Source organism: Vitis vinifera, chromosome 8 (genome assembly GCF_030704535.1).
Source record: "Vitis vinifera cultivar Pinot Noir 40024 chromosome 8, ASM3070453v1".
Lineage (NCBI taxonomy): Eukaryota > Viridiplantae > Streptophyta > Magnoliopsida > Vitales > Vitaceae > Vitis > Vitis vinifera.
The window spans coordinates 1,366,858-1,385,429 of NC_081812.1; the positions used below are offsets into that span (position 1 = coordinate 1,366,858).

The following is an 18,572-nucleotide window of genomic DNA, read 5'->3' on the forward strand; positions in this document are numbered from 1 at the left end:
CTTCTGCTCAGTACCCATTATATATATATATATAGAGAGAGAGAGAGAGAGCTGCAGCACATTCTTGATTTTGATCTGTAAGCTCGTCCCTCAATAGTATATATTTCTTTTAATTTATTTTTATATATTTACCTTTTTTTTCACTTATCTTAAAACTTTTATATTAATTTAAATGTCATTTTTTTATAGTATTTTTAACTTTTAAATACCATACAAAAATTATATATTATTGTTCTAAGTATTTGGGTCTATCTCCATAAGTGAACAAATATTTGTATTTTTAACTTTTAAATATATTCCATACAAAGTCTTACACAGTTTCTTTTTTATAACCTGACCTACCCATTATGGATTTTATTTATTTGTTTATGTGTTATCTTTTTAATGCTAGCACCATTCTCCTTCATATATATATCTATATATATATATATATATATATATATATATATATATATAAATGCTCAACATATATGAATGACATTGCAGAGTTAGAATGGGAAGTTGATTTCATCACTGTTATGTGTGCATGTTTCAACAGCTGTAGAAGTGTTTTCTGGCCATTGAAATGGCGGGTGAGATGAAGAAGTTGGTTCCAAACAAAGTGGAAAATCTAGGAGGAGATATAGAAGTTGATGATGAAGGAGAAAAAGGACAGAAGCTCAAGGAGTGAGACAAAGAAGCTTTGGGTTGTTGCAGGCCTGCTATATTCTCTAGATTTTCCACTTTTGGTCTAAACATCATCAGCCAGGCATTTATCGGCCACATTGGCTCTGCTGAACTTGCTGCATATGCTCTGGTTTTCACTGTCCTCTTGAGGTTTGCAAATGGCATCCTGGTAATGTTTCACACTTTTCTATTATTTTCATTATGCAAGTTGTAACGGTTCATTCCTAAGCTTGTAGGTATTGTCTGTTATGAGTCCTCAAGGTCCTTATGATTTTAAAACGTGTCTAAAAGGTTAAGAGAAACTCATACATATATAGTATGGAGAACTTTTTCCGTCTCCGATATGAGATTATTACAATTACCCTCATGCAGACACAACATTCTTGCTGTGTCCCATGGGATTTTAGGGCCAAATAGAAAAGATACCTCTTATGTGGTCAAATAGACTCTTGATGATTGAATCTAATACCATTTGTAATGATTTGTTTTCAAACATATAGATATTATCCACTATGAGTCTTAAGAGCCCTTATAATTTTAAAATGTGCTTATAGGTTAAGAGGTCATACATATATATAACCACAAAAAACTTTTTCCTCTATCTGATGTGGGATATCACACAAGTGAAAGCTTTCATGTCACGTGTTATTGTAATAACATAAAAATAAAAATAAATCTATAATTTCAAAGTACGCAAGATTTTAATGTAGTCAGACCAATCATTCCTATGTCTGAGGGAGGTATTATCAAAATCCCCTAATGTCTGAATTCATCCATCGTTTAATAGCCAATTGCATTAGTCAACTATAATCAATCTGCAATAGTTTCCTCTACCAAAATCGGCAAAGATGTGTGCGATTGAATAATAGAACTCTATCAAATCGATCTCATTCTTTAGTTATTCAACTCAAGAATTAACTTGCTGCTATGCCCGAGGTACAAAGAGTGTTGTTGAATATCTTTGTGGTCTTAAATCTATTATTGATGAACTTGCTATCTATACAAAGTGATGATGTATGCTCATATACTCTTCACCTTGAATATAAGGAAATTGTGGCAACATTGTGCACTTGTGACTCCCATTTCATTTGAGGGACTTCGTGACAAACTTGTAAACCATGAAGAGTTCGTAAATGAAGAAGTATCTTCACTTGACACAACCTCCATCACTATTAATTATTTCACCCGTGGATTTGGTTTTCAATTAGGCAAAAATATTAAGAAAGGCCAAAGCAACTTTGAAGGCAGCAAGAAATTCTTCGATCACTAGAATAGTGGAAAAAGTTTACTTCTAATCATCTTTTTGTGGAAAAAAGATGACATGCATGGTGCTTGAATGGCAAATAAGATAAAGGGTTTGAGAAAGATGAAAAATAAGAAGCATGAATTTTCAACATTTTATGTAGGTATATATTTTAAAAGAATCTTAAAAGATGGGTGAAGTGAATTTAACAACATTTAATTTATTTTTTTTACCAAAAAAATTCACTAGCAAATATTTATGCATGGAGACTTACCAAAGATCTAATTGAAGAATATTTGACAGTTAAATGCAACATTTTTCAGATTGTGTCACTGATAACCAAACAGATTCTAACCTAACCTCCTCTCCCACAGTTGTAACTGAACAACCATGTAACAACTCACCTAACCACCTCACCTAGCTTATAAATACCCACACCGATATACTCTTAAAACAATAAGACAATTCTTCTTCTTCTTACTCTGTATTTTCTGATCTGTGTAACAACTTCTATCATGGTATCAGAGCTAGCTTTGTTTTCTTGATTTTTTTTCAAGATGCTGTCATCTACTTACTCTTCTGATCTTCATTTGCCTTCTTCTTCAATCTCCAGCCCCGTTTCTTTATCCCTCAACCATGCCCTCCCAATCAAACTTGATCGTAACAACTACATTCCCTAGAAAACCCAGATGGAAAATGTAGTTTACGCTAATGGCTTTGAAGAATATATCGACGGCACCAAGCCATGCCCGCCTCAAGAGCTCCATACTGGCGAACTCAATCCTGCTTTTGTGCAATGGAGACGTTTCGATTGCATGGTTCTTAGCTGGTTGTATTCCACGTTAACACCAGATATTATGGGCCAAATCATTAGGTTTCAGACCTCCCATGATGCTTGGATGGCTCTGCACAAAATCTTTTCTGCCTCGTCCAAGGCTCGTATTCTATAGCTTCATCTTGAGTTTCAGACAGCAAAGAAAGGGGTTGATCCTATGCTAGAATACATTCTCAAGATCAAGACTATTTCTGATAATCTTGCTGCTATTGGGGAGCCTGTTAAGGAAACTGATCATATCTTGCAACTTCTTGGAGGACTGGGTTCTGAATACAATTCTATTGTGGCCTCCTTAACAACCCGTGAAGATGATCTTTCTCTCTACTATGTCCACAACATTCTGCTTACCTATGAGCAACGCTTAAACCATCAACATACCTCATCTACAGACCTGCCATTTGCGGCTGCCCACATAGCTGCTGCCCCTTCCACCCAACATCTCAGACCTCATCAACCTAGATTCCAATCTCCTCAACCTCGATTCCAATCTCATCACTCAGGAAGTTACCAGCAGGTTCCATTTTCTCATACCAGACCCCATAACAGACCTCATAACAGACCTGCTAACAGATCTTCCTCATCTGCTCCTCACAGACCTCCTTACCTCCCTACTCGCCCTCAATGCTAATTGTGTGGTAAATTTGGACACACCGTTGTAAAGTGTTATCACCATTTTGACATCACCTATCAAGGAACCAATGGTGTATCTCCTTCACAAGACTCTTCTCCATTACAAGCCATGCTTGCTACAACACCAGATCATCAAGATTCTTGGTTCTTTGACACTGGAGCTACCCACCATCTCAATCATTCTGCTCAGACTCTTTCTCATGTTCAACCATACTCAGGTGCTAATCAGGTCACCATTGGTGATGGTCATTCCTTACCCATCCTAAACACAGGTAACAAATCATTTTTCTTTCCTTCCAAGGTCTTTTGCTTAAATCAAGTTCTTCATGTTCCTCAACTCTCCACTAACCTCATCCGTGTTTCCAAATTTTGCATTGGTAATACTGTATTTTTTGAGTTTCATTCAACCCATTTCTTTGTCAAAGATCAGGTCACCAAGCAGACACTTCTCAAGGGATGGCTTAGGGATGGTCTGTATGAGTTTCCTTCTTCATCATCTACTCATGCTTTTGTGTCTACAAGCTCCGTTCCTGCTCTCACTCCTGGTGCAATTTGGCATTCCAGACTTGGACACTCAACAGCTCCTATTCTTTCCAAGGCTTTAGCCTCTTGTAATCCTTCTGTTTCATTTTAGATTAATAAAATTGCTCCATGTAAAATTTGTCCATTGGCTAAGTCTCATTCTTTACTTTATTCTTTGTCATCTTCTCATGCATCCCAACCCTTAGCTCTTATTCACACTGACTTATGGGGTCCTGCTCCTTTTCCTTCCACATCAGGTGCACAGTATTTTCTTCTTTTCATTGATGATTAGTCCAGGTATACCTGGATTTATTTTCTCTCCACTAAGGACCAGACCCTCTCCACTTTCATTACATTTCGCAAAATGATTGAAAACTAGTTAAATTCCACCATAAAATGCATTTAATCTGACAATGGTGGGGAATTCATAGCATTTAAACCTTACCTTGAAGCTCATGGAATTGTTCATCAGTTTTCATGTCCACATACACCCCAACAAAATGGTCGAGCAGAAAGGAAAATCCGCCATCTTGTTGAAATAGGTATGACCCTTCTGGCTCAAAGCTTCTTACCTTCCAAGTATTGGTCATTTGCCTTTCAAACATCAGTCTATCTCATCAATCTCCTATCAACTAAACTCCTTAATTTTCAATCTCCCCTACAAGTTCTTTTTCATAAAATTCCAAACTATCATCATCTCAGAGTTTTTGGCTGCTTGTGTTTTCCCTCCTTAAGACCTTATAATCACCACAAACTCTCCTATAGATCTACTGCTTGTGTGTTTCTTGGCTATGCCTCAGCTCACAAAGGTTACATTTGTCTTGATGTCTCCACTAGTCGTTTATACATATCCAGAGATGTTCTCTTTCATGAATCCTCTTTTCCATTTCAGTCAATACCTGCTCCTTTACCCTTACCACAACACACTCCTCTCACGTCTGCCTTAATAAATCCACATCTCTTATCTACATCGTCACCTCCAACTGTGTCATTTCCTGTCCATACTTCAAGTCCTGATTGCACATCCACTTCAAATTCTCTTCCACCACTACTTCAGGTCCCATTTGCACCCACTCCTTCTCCTACACCTTCCTCTTTTCCTTCACCTCTCAACACCCACCCTATGGTGACCAAGGCAAAATCTGGAATTCATAAGAAAAAAAGCTTTCTTATGCAGACAACAAGTGAGCCTCACACTTACAATCAGGCCTCTAAGAGTGAACCTTAGGTTCAGGCTATGCAACATGAATATTAGGCCTGATTCATGCCTAGTTGGTGTATCAGCTGATTCGTGTCCAGCTGGTGCTCCTTGGATGAGGGAGTGATCAACAAAATTTATACCTATAACACCATACACTAGGGTAGCAAATAAAAAGCTACTATAGTATAGTGGCTCTAGGATCGTTCACTGGGAATGATTAACAAGCAATCAATGATACCAGTTCTAAGTGAATTGGTCTTGTTTCATTTCACAGTTAGCTTAAGAAGTAAAACACAAACTTTGATTGGTAAAGGTTTAGACTTAAACTAACTAACATAACAGAAGTTTGGAATAATTTAGGAAGAAAAGCATTCCTTGGAGAGTTAGGTTCACTGGGGTGGTTCCTCATGCAAAAGACATAGCTCCGGTCAGATGGTTCATTTCCTCGCGTTAGAGATTCAACATATAGTCAATTCTCTAACCGGTGTTGTATAGAGACTCCTTCAATTAGATTTCACTTTAATTCTCTCACTGATGCAACTTGCAATGGTTCATGCCTCTCACGAGCACTTACCATTCAAGATGATCTTTAACCTTGGACTTCCCTTCGCAAACTCGCAAGAGATAACTAATGGATGCCTCCTAGGTGTCCAAAAGCTTACCAAGTGTTGGTAATTCCAGAAAATCCTACCTTAAAGTCACCTCCCAGAGGCCCGCAAGGGGCAAACTAGTGCATTTCCATGGTTGGAAATCACTTGCCTTACCAAGTGTTGGCCCAGGTGACTCTAAGGTGTTTTAAGTTAACTAAAAACATAGAAATCACTAAAGGATTTTACTTCCTCTTCATTACTAGCTAAAACCACAAAGCTTTGCATTCTTGCACTTGGAACCTTCCCCGGCAACCTTAGCTCCAAGGAATTAGAGGTTTAGTTACTCATTCTCTGGGGAAAACTCCTCAGAGAATTCATAACTTAGAAATAAAATGAAAATACAAAGTGAGAAGGTAAGACAGTAGAAAGAAAAGAGACTTTACTTGCTTACCCAAACGTTTTCAGAAGGAACTCCTCCCTGAGAACAGGCTCCCGAGAGGTATATATATGAACATAATATAAAACTAATTGTTACAAAGATATTTAGTCTTTTTACTAACTTAAAAACTAAGGAATCATGTAATTGGTGGTTTACAAGGAGTATTTTGGGATTTAGACAACAAAAATCTAATGGAAAATATCTCCCAATGTCGGTAGCAAACTTCGGGAGGCTTCAGGAACCATTTCGCAGAAGAAAAATGGTGTCTGCGAGATTTCGCAGACACTCAAGAGGGCTGCGAAATATTTTCGCAACACCAAGCTATCTTCATCAGGCTGCAAAGTTGGCTTCCACCTTGAGGTTCCTAGCTTCCTTCTCGCGGCATAAATCTCATCGTCAGAAGGAGAAACACCTTACTGTACAAAAATGCTGCGAAATCACTTCGCAACAAAAGGGTGATTTCACAACACTTTGCAAAATGCTTCCTTCAGCTCGGAGTGATTGGCTTGTAATGGCTGCAACTTCCTCTTTTCAACTCCGAATTGCACACCGTTTAAAGCATTGGATTGTTGACTTCTTGAGCTTTGAAATGGTATATAACATGCATCATTTGGACTTCAGGAAGTGCTCCAAAAGTGGCTGCCACGACTGTCATCAAGAATATGCTTTATGGCATATTCTCTTTGCTTTTACTCCTTGCAATCCGGATTCACTCTTGGCAAATAACTTCTAAGCTTTGCCCAAGATTCCTCATAGCTCTCCTCAGTCTTGACTTGCTTTGGTGATCAAAATACTAACAAAAACACCAAAACTTGCACAAAGTGATTAAAATTGCTTTAAAGGATCCTTAACATGCCAATTGAGTTAAAATGCCTAAACTACTACTCAAAAGTGTTTAAAAGGATTAATTAAAGGCTATCAAATAGCACTTTTTGAGTAGTAATCAAGGCCCTTCTTCGCAACCACACCTGGAGTCTAGTTCCTCCTCCGCCCTCAACACACATTGTTGGTTGTCGTTGGATATACAAGTTAAAATATCTCCCTAATGGCTCAGTAGAAAGGTATAAAGCTAGGCTGGTTGCTCAAGGCTTCACCCAGACTCCGGGAGTGGATTACTTTGACACCTTCAGTCCAGTTGTGAAGCCCTGCACCATACGCCTCATCCTTGCCTTGGGAGTTTCCTTTCAATGGCCAATTCGTCAATTAGATGTGGAAAATGCATTCCTTAATGGGGACCTTCAAGATGAGGTTTTTATGGCTCAGCCTCAAGGGTTTTTCCACCCCCAATATCCTCACTATGTTTGCAAATTACACAAGGCTCTTTATGGCCTGAAACAGGCCCCTAGAGCTTGGTTTTAGAAGCTTCGAGTTGCATTGGTTGATTATGGCTTTCAGTCATCTTGGGCAGACACTTCTCTCTTCATTCACCATACCGCTTCTGACATTCTTATTCTTCTTGTACACGTGGATGATATCTTGGTTTATGGTAGTAATCCCAAGCTGGTTTCCCATTTCATTTCCTATCTCCATGACAAATTTGCCCTCAGAGATCTTGGCCCTTTATCATATTTTTTAGGCATTCAGGCTCAACAGTAAGGCTCAGTTTTGCATCTCAATCAACAAAAATATATTGCTGACTTGCTCCACCGCACTCAGATGGAGGCTTCTAAACCAGTCCCTACACCCGGTAGCCTTAGACGCACATTATTTCAGTCTGATGGTGTTCCTCTCCCAGATCCCTCAGAATATCGTTGTATAGTGGGAGCTTTACAGTATGTCACTCTTACTCGACCTGATATTGCTTTTGCCGTGAACAAAGCTTGTCAGTTCATGGCCAAGCCCTCTGATGTTCACTGGTTGGCTGTCAAAAGCATTCTTCGTTATTTGAAGGGCACCATCTCTCTTGGTCTTCATTTTCAACCTTCCACTTCTATGGAGCTTCAGGGATATAGTGATGCTGACTGGGCCTCTTGTTTGAATGATCGCCGGAGCACTAGCGGATATTGTGTCTTCCTCGGCTCAAATCTCATCTCATGGTCCTCCTCCAAACAACGCTTAGTCTCTAAGAGCAGTGCTGAATCTGAATACCAAGGATTATTCTCTCTCACAACTGAGCTAGTATGGATTCAGTCTCTTCTTCAAGAGCTTTGCTTGCCCACTTCTCCACTAGTCTTATGATGTGATAATCAAAGTGTAGCTCATCTTGCTGCCAATCCGGTCTTTCATTCTCGTTCCAAACACATCGAATTAAACTTGCATTTTATCAGGGAAAAGGTGTTGCGACAAGAGCTTCAAATCTGCTATGTGCCGTCCACTGATCAACTTGCTGATATTTTAACCAAACATCTGTCTATTTCCCAATTTTGTAGCTTACGAAGCAAGCTCACAGTCACCTCCCTGCCTATGAGCTTGAGGAGGGATGATAACCAAACAGATTCTAACCTAACCTCCTCTCCCACAGTTGTAACTGAACAACCGTGTAACAACTCACCTAACCACCTCACCTAGCTTATAAATACCCACACCGATGTACTCTTAAACAATAAGACAATTCTTCTTCTTCTTACTCTGTATTTTCTGATCTGTGTAACAACTTCTATCAGGCACATCTATGCATAGCTATATATAGGTCTAAATTTGTCTACAATCTGAATAATAATTGATGCAAAAGTATCATTAATTTATACTTCGATCTTCATTTTGAATGTGTGCAGTTTGGCATGGCATGCTCTTTACAAACTCTATGTGGACAATCATTTGGTGCAAAGCAGTACCATATGCTAAGCATATATCTTCAACGATCATGGCTAGTTGTAACCATAGCATCACTCTTTCTTCTAGCGCTTTTCATCTTCACCACCCTGATCTTGAAGGCTGTAGGCCAGGAAGAAGAGATCACAAAACTTGCTGGATACATTTCTTGCTGGCCAATCCCAGTTATGTTTGCCTTCATTGTGTCCTACACCTGCAAAATATACCTACAAGCACAAAGCAAGAACATGACCATAACCTATTTGGCAGCGTTTTCACTCGTAATCCATGTGTTTCTCTCTTGGATTTTGGCAGTCAAGTACAAGTTTGGACTCGAGGGTGCATTGGTGTCAACAGCATTGGCGTATTGGATTCCAAATATCGGTCAGCTCATGCTTATTTTCTATGGAGGATGTCCTGAAACTTGGAAGGGTTTCTCATCCTTGGTTTTCAAAAGGATCTATGGCCTGTAATCAAGCTTTCTCTATCATCTGGTGTTATGGTCTGGTAAGGACTTTTTCAAATGATCTTTGTCAACTAGTTTTCAGGAAATTGCTGATCAGAAGTAGGTTTATAGTGTTATTCGGTTTGATATACATTATTATCTCATTACACATAAGATTAGACTCCATTTGGATAAATAAAAGTATAAGGACAACAATGGAAAGGAGAAAGAGGAAAAGAGAATAAAATGATCTTCATTATTCATTTGCTTTCGTATTTTTCATAATAAACTAAGAGATTGAAATTTATTCTTTTTTCCTCTTCTAAATTTCCTTTCTTTTCTTACTACTTTTCAAGATCCAAACATGATGTTAAGACATAGCTGTAGCCCATGCATTTTCTTGGAGTTCAAGGCATTTTTTGGTAGCTGTTTTTTGAAAACAGTTTTGAAAAATAGTTTTTAAAAATAGTTTTTGAAAATTGTTTTATGATGTTTTGTAAAACAAGTCTATTTGAAAACTTAAAATGTTTAGAACTTATTTTTAATATTTTAAAATATGTTTTAAAAATAACTTTTATATCTACAACTTTATTTTTAATCATTATATATGTTTGTATAATTATTTTTTAAAACAACTATAAAAAACATGTGAAAAGAATTGAAAACAATTAAAAAATATTTTATGAAAACATCTTATATTCTGTTTTCTGAGAACATAAAATAGAAAACAGTTTCTGGTTGCCAAAGATGTTTTTCAATTTTTTTGTTCTAGAAAATATAAAACTATTTTTGAAAACAGTTCCCAAACATGCCTAAGCTTTTGGGGCAACTGGGAGTTTAAACTATAGTATCATTGCTTTTATGAAAATGTCGAAGTTTTGGGTTTTATACCAATGTGGAAGAAGCCATTTGACAGCGATTTTAAAGAGCGTTTCTAACATAAAAAGTATTTTTGAAAAAAAAAAAGAAAGAAGATCTTTAATAAAATTAAGAAAACACTTTCAAAGAACTTGAAAAAACATTTATAATGCTTCATAAAAAAGTACTTGATAGATGATTCTTCTAAAAATACTTTTAGAGAAAACATTTCAAGTAATCCAAAACTGATTTTTACTGCCATTGGGTGCCATTGACAGTCTTGAGCTCTGGTACAACACGGTATTGGTTTTCCTAATAGGGAACATGAAGAATGCCTAGGTTGCCATAGATGCTCTCTCCATCTGGTACTTCTTTTTCCCCTCTTTGTTTTTGGGGTTCTCTTTGCTCCTTCTCTTTCATCTGTATATTGGCTTCCTCATTTGTAACCTCAACATCAATGGGTGGGAGATGATGATCTCTTTTGGATTCTTGGCTACAACAAGGTACCATTATCAACTAAAAAACATATATTTAGAAAATTTAACCAACTCGTTAACCATATTTTGGTTGGAAATGATTCATGCCCAATTGGTGTCTCAGCTGATTCGTGTCCAACTGGTGCTCCTTCATCGAGGGAGTAATCAACAAAATTTATAACTTATTACACCATTTACTAGGGTAGCAAAGACAAAGCTACTATAGCATAGTGGCTTTAGGATCGTTCACTGGGATGAGTTTTCACTTCACAAATGATATTAATTCAAAGTTGAATTGGTGCCTTTTCATTTCAAGGTTAGCTTTAAAAGAAAACATAAAGATGTTTGAATGAAAAAAAAAGGTTTGGTTTTAAACTAACCAAAAATAGTAACTGATTTTACTTACAAAGAAAAGTGTTTCTTGGAGTTTCAGATCACTAGACTCAGATTCCTCATAAAAAAAGGGATTTCCGGTCACTTGTTTCTTTTCCTCGCATTAGAGAATTAACATATAGTTCCTTCTCCAACCGGTGTTGTACAGATGCTTGCCATTAATGGTTTCAACGCTAAATCTCTCTCACTGATACACCTTGCAATGGCTCGTATCTCTCACCTAGCATTTGCCATTCAAGGTGATCTTTAACCTTGGACTTCCCTTCAAAAGCTCGCAAGAGATAACTAATGGATGTCTCCTTGGAGTCCAAAAGCTTACCAAGTGTTGGCTATTCTAGAAAATCCTACCTTCAAACCACCTCCCAAAAGCTCGCAAGAGATAAACTAGTGAATCTCCATGGACGGAGATCACTTGCCTTACCAAGTGTTGGCTCAGGTGAATTAAAGGCGTTTTAAGTTAACTAAAAAGATAAAAACCATTAACAGGTCACACTTTTTCTTCATTAAAAACTAAAACAACAAAACTTCCAAATTATGCATGTGGAAACTTACTCGGCTTTCCTCACTCCAAGAGACAAAAAGCCTAGCCTCTCATCCTCTAAGGAAAAATCCTCAGAGAATGTTTGGCTAGCAAGAAAATGAAAATGAAAGAGAAGGAAAAACAGAGCAAGGCTCTTATGGACCCGCATTTTTCACGTGCGCCCCCACTCGATCGGCGAGACTCACTTTTTATTATGAAAAATTAATTTTAAAAAAAGTTGGAGTCGCCACTTATTTTATTTTTATTTTTGAAGGGAAAATAAAACAAGAAATAAAACCCTAAAAAAATTGACTCCATAATTTTTGGAAAAGCGTGTCTTTGAAAACCCAAGTCTTGGTCCGGGGATCAGGTTACTTATTGGGAAGGTACCTCTAGGAGGTAGCACCCCTCTAAGCCCTAAAGAGGTCTCTATTGACTAAGTTAAGGGAAGCGTGGCAATTAAATGGTTGATCTCGGATACCTAAGTAGGCTAGGTGATTCCAAAAAAACATAACATATCAAACAAAATCAAATCACAATTAAGGAGAGTTAAAAATGCGTACCTGGACGGCTTCCCAAGCGCTATCATAAAACATAAGAGATTAGTTTGGAGATACATCACACAACATTTGTTTTATCAAAGATAGTCAAACAATCATCAAATGTATATCAAGGCAATTAAAGAGGATAACAAGCATGGGCATACATATTCATAGGGTTTAGAAAGTGGGTATTAGGGAACGTACCTGGATAGCATATTTAACTCCTAATGCGCTTCCACAAAACATGAGAGGTTAGATAACAAACAATAAAATAAGAAGTCCTAGCATGCTCGTTATCTAATTATCATAGCAGAAATCGTCAAAATATATGAAAACAATAATTATCACACTCATCTTGTATACAATTTCTAAAAAAAAAAAAAAAAAAGATAGATATAATTTCAAAAAGTGACAAAAATGCCAACAAAAATAATTTTTGAAAAGATTTTCTTATGTAGGGGTTTCACCAATTCCCCAAATTAATATACACAAATTTAGCCCAGAATTATCCCATTATTTGGGACCACAAGCTTTGATTCGTGTTTTTGTTCAAAACCAAACTTTTTGTTAGAAACCGAGAAGGATGCAAACCGAACAAAATATGGTTGCATATTATTTTTTAAAATAAAAAAAAGATTTTGATCCTGAGGACTCTAAATGAGTTTTTGAAATAGATTTTTAAAATGATTTTTTGAGAAAAGTATTTTATTTTAAAATAAAAGGAATTAATTTGGAAAAAATAAAATATAAGAAATAAAATACCAAACAAAACAAAAATGAAACCTCAAAGTAAAATTTTTTAGTAATTAACAAAAATGATAATGGTGATGATAGAGGCCAATCTTCATGATTTTCCAATGGCCTCTAAAAGTCAAATTTAATAAATATTCACCAAAGCAACAAACCAAACGACTTTAGATCAAATAAAACTAACGAAATATTAATCGGGAGTTTATAAGGATCAATCAAACACATAAATTGAGATAAACAATCAAGAACTAATTTAAAATCAACCAAACACCTAAACATGTAATTATAATAATGTGAATATAGTAACACAAGCACATAGAATTCTAAAACATATTAACTAATCAAAAACTAGAATCATCAATTTTAGAACGTGAGCAAAATAACATAAGATTAGTTAAACTAATTAACCCATTAGAAAAAAAAAGCATGAACTAAATATTGATAAACCAAGAATGAAGATTAGTATACTCAAAACACGAATAATACGACTTAGGGTTAATTAAATTAGTTGTCTAAAACTTTGGAAAACATACAAACTAAAAGTGGATCAACCAAGAATTAACCAAATATTTCTTAAACTAATCAACTTAAATCCTAAAAAAAGATGAATCAGAAAAACGATCTACAATTTTTTTAAAAACATAAATTTAATTAGATGGGATCAAATAGACTAATGAGCTAAAATTCTAAAGTACCTAAACTAACTAAGATGAACCAAAACATGATCAAAATAAACTTAAAAACATAAACTTTATTACATAGGATCAATTAGAATAATAGACTAAAAATTATAAAACACTTGAACTAAATAAATAAAAAAACTGACTCATAAAAAAAAACTGACTTTTAAAATTAAATCTATTAAAACCGATCTAAGCAAAATTCTAACTTTCGAACTAAGCAAGGAATCAAATCCAAACTACACAAAGATTCTAATTTTTCAATGTAATATGATGAATCAAAATTGAAATAAAACAAAAAATTCTCACCTTTTAAACCAAAGTAATGAATCAAAACTAAGCAAACAAAAATTTACTTTTCAATCTAATATAAAAAAATCCAAAACTAGATTAAACAAAATTCAAACATTTCAAAATAACGCAAGGAATAGAAAATAAATTAAATAAAATTTTAACCTTTCAATCTAGTTCAATGAATAAAAAAATTGAATCAAACAAAAATTCTAATTTTTCGAGACAACATAATGAATTAAAATTAAACTAAACAAAACCTAACTTTTGAAACCAAGACAATGAATCACAATCAAACTAACTACATTCCAACTTTTTCATCCAATTAAAAAAAATCAAAATTAATACATAAAAAACTCTAACTTTCAATCCAATAAAAAATTAAAACTAAAATCCTTAGAAATTCTAACTTACCTTCTCTTGAATTCCTCTATATGGTGGTGCGACTGCTCCTCTCTTCCCACTCATAGGCTTCTCTTTGTTCCCTAAAAAAATAATATCTCTCCGTATGCCCTTCTTCTCAAGCCCAAAAATCCTCTTTTTGTTTCAGCAAAATAATCCCAGAAAAATAATATCTCTTCCCTGGATCTCTAAAAAAATCTCTCCCTTCAAAAGAAAAGAATCCCATTGTGGTCATGTAGTTACTTTCCAAAGTGGACTGTGCCCATTCAATTACAGCCCGCGGAGCTTTTATCTCTAGATGGCGGCTGGTAGAGGAGAATTCCTAAGGTGGGCTATGCGTTTTTCTGATGCTGGTGCGTGGCTTCCTTTTAAAATGGTGCAGTTGCACCTCTTTCCCCTGCTATGGTGCGTGATGCACTCTTGTTTCAATGGTGCGGCTGCCTAGAGAGAATCTCGTAATCCGCCTTTATGAATGTGCGTGATTCACTTTTGGATGGGGTGCGGCTGCTGCTGCATCCCAATCATATCCGGTCCGCGAAGGGTGCTTCATTGGGATGGATATATTGCTGAGTGGGGCGTCGATGGAGAGAGATTTCTGATTAGCATGTGCGCTCGTGTTTTTTGGAGATGCAGCCGAGAAAATTCTGAGTCCCATGTAGGCTGCTCTCTCCCTCCAAAACCACCCCACTTCATCACCGAATATGCTATCTTTTCCTGCACAGCCTCACTTTCCAAAAACCAGCCTTCCCCATACATTTTCCATGCACGTTCAGAATTTTCCTTTTTTTTTCTTTTTTAGACCTAGCCCTCATTCCGTCCACGTACATGCTGAGTCTTTTCTTTTTCCTTTTCACTTGCCAAAACCACTTTGGTAATTTTCCCTACAACCGGCTTCATTCATCCATCAACCCGCGTGTCATTCTCCTTCCTTTCTAAACAATTCTGGTCCTTCTTTGTATCTTCCCCAAAAAACCATCCTTATTCATCCATTATTTATATTCTGCTTCCACGCCCCGAATCCACCTTTCCAAAAAATAGTGTGGTCCCTTTCCATGAGCATCTTCTGCACACCTTCCCATTGACTCCACCTACATGGAAAAATAACAATAAAAAAAAATTCCAAAAAAGAAAGCAAGAATCCATGAAGTCAAAACCATTCCCGTCATTCAAAGTCAAAATTCCTTTCATTAAAATTTCAAGAAGTCCTTAAATCCCAAATAGGAAAATATCAATACATAGATAAAAGGATACATACCTAAAAATAAATAAATAAATGTTAGATATATTTAATAATAATAATAAAAAGAATTAAACTAATGCAACATATAATAATAGTCGAAGTGTCAAACTCAAGCCACCAATAATAATAATAATAAAAACTCATTTCATGCAATTATAAAATAAAATAAATAAACAAAAATACAAATAATAATAATGATGAAATAATATAAATATATCAAAACTCACTTAATCTTAAAAGCAATCAATAAAATAAATAAATAAATAAAACAAGAAAACAAATCTAAGTGAAACTAAACCTTGAAAAGTGTATAAATGGGCCTAAGGCGGTACCTAATGGACCTAGTGTGTCTAATGGGCCTAAGGTGCACTAAGTGAACCTAAAGTGATGCCTAATGGGCCAAGTGTACCTAAATGGGCCTAGGGTACCTAAATGGGCCTAAAGTGATCTAAGTGGGCCTAGGGTGACTAAGTGAGCCTAAAGTGGCTAAATGGGCCTAAGGTGCCTAAATGGGCCTAAAGTGATCTAAGTGGGCTTAAAGTGTCTAAATGGGCTTCAAGTGATGCCTAATAGGCCAAGTGTACCTAAATGGGCCTAGGGTTACCTAAATGGGCTTAGGGTACCTAAGTGGGCCTAGGGTGCCTAAAAGCTATCCTGAAAAAAAAGCAAGAAAAGTCTAAGTCTAAGTTAGAACTGCCAAGGGTCACAATAAGGGATCAGATAATCTCTCAACCAAAGTCTCCGAGGTGGCTTAGAAAAGATAGGCTACACGAGTATTAATGGGCCACCAGGGAATTGCTGTAAACGACATGTGCGAGAAAGACAAAATAGAGGGTCTACAGCTCTGTATATTCTATATATTTTATATATCTATATATCATTGGATTACATCATTCAACTCCCCGAGAGTCTTATATAAAGAAAATTACAAAACAAAATATCTGAGATTATTCACCCCTTTTCCAAACTTAATAACTAAGGAATCCTATAATTGGCGGGTTACAAGGAGAAAATGGGGATTTAGACATCAAAAATCTGAAGCAAAATATCCAAAAGTGTCGGTCACAAATATCGGGAAGTACTAAGGACCATTTCGCAGGTGAAAACGAGGTCTGCGAGATTTCGCAGACGCACAAAAAGGGCTGCGAAATCACTTCGCAGCAAATGGCTGATTTCGCAACGCTGCGAAGTGGTCTTTCAGCTTGTGGTGTTCAGCTTCCAATGTGATGGGAAACTTCAAGGGGAAATCCACAGCACTGTACAAAAAGGCTGCGAAATCATTTCGCAACAAAAGGGTGATTTCGCAACACTTTGCAAAATGCTTCCTTCAGCTTAGAGTGATTGACTTGCAGTGGCTGTAACTTCTTCGTTTCAACTCCGAATCGCATACCGCTTAAAGCATTGGATTCTTGACTTCCTGAGCTTTGAAATGGTATATAGCATGTAGAAAATGGACTTCGGAAAGTGCTCCAAAAGTGTAAAATAAGACTGCAGCTGCTGTCCTCTGTTTTCTTCACTCTGTTTTTCCTCTCTCCGTTGTTCTTTCCTTGCATACTTTGAACGACTTTGGCAAAGGGCTATGAAGATCCAAAGCTTGGTTCTTCATGAATTTGAGCTTCCAAAAGCTTTTCCATGAACTATATACAACTCTCCCTCATTCTTGGATTGCTTTGGTGATCAAAAAGCTATCAAAACACCAAAACTTAACACAATTTGATTAGAATTGATTGCAAGGGTCCTTAACATGTTAATTGGGTTAAAAGGCAATAACTACTACTCAAAAGTGTTTAAAAGAGTTAATTACAAGCTATCAAATAGCACTTTTTGAGTAGTAATCAGGAAACCTTTCAGTGTCCGAGTTTCAAATGAGCTTGGGAGGGGGAGCTCACAAGCAGCAAAGTTTTCAATTGTATTGATAGTCCTTACATCCTTCGCTACAGGATTCATACTATTTATATTTTTCCTGTTCTTTAGGGGACTCCTCGCTTACATTTTTACAGATAGTCACGACGTTGCCAAGGCAATCACAGATCTGTCCCCTCTATTGGCTTGCTCCATGCTTTTGAACAGTGTTAACCAGTTCTCTCATGTAAATTCTTAATCTCTTTTAGGATATAAAACATGGGGATGATGTATGGATTTGAATCATTGAACTAGGATGATATCTTCATAGGAGTTGCTGTTGGCTGGCAAAGCATTGTGGCATGTGTTAACATAGCGAGCTATTACCTAATAGGGATTCCAATTGGAGTTGTGCTCAGTTATACTGTCAATCTTCAAGTTGAAGTGAGTCATCCGATTGCTTTCCTTATTAATTTTCATCCTAGATTTGTAGTTAGAAAGTAGCATAGCTTAGAGGAGTTTGAAAATGGATTAACCATATATGTCAACTTACTTTTTCAAAACTAGACACATTCATGAGATTATGTTTTCTACATCTATCCTTTAGAAGTCGGGGATTAAAGTCATGTTTATATTTAATTTTTGAAAAGTTAAAAACTTTTTTAAGTTTAATAAGAGTGTCTATACTTGTTTGAATTAATTTTGTTATAATAATTTATATGACTTGAAAAAGTTCCTAATATAGAAGTTGAATACATGGCTTATATTGGAAGTTATTCGATTTAATAAAACTTTTACAATATTTGCGCTCATAAAAATTATTTGTGAACCGGTTCTTCGTGTGATCTTTATGATTCAATTAGATGATTCTAATACTTTTTAGCTTGGTTTCTCATGTGATATATAAAAATCTCTATGACCCATCATATGAACTTCAATTTGCTGTCGCACGACAAACTAAGATGCAAGTTGTTTCTTCACTAAATTGTTTGTCCTTGCAATGACATATTTTGTAGGGTGTTTGGATGGAAATGTTGATTGGAACATTTCTTCAAATTGTTGTTCTTGTCATAATCACTTATAGGACTGATTGGGAAAAACAGGTACTTGCCTTATTTGAATTTATTTCCTTAAATTTTTAGAATTGTAAAGGTTGTGTATCTGCATTTCTATAGGTATCTATAGCCCGAGCTCGTGTAAACCAATGGTACCTGATAGAACTTAAGGATGTTGATCCTAATACACAAGACATGTGA

The 18,572-nt window shown here is 36.1% G+C and overlaps 1 pseudogene; it reads left to right on the forward strand.

Annotated features, from left to right (window-relative positions):
- The first annotated feature begins 674 nt into the window (after positions 1-674).
- Positions 675-18,572, forward strand: LOC100253610 (protein DETOXIFICATION 21-like; annotated as a pseudogene).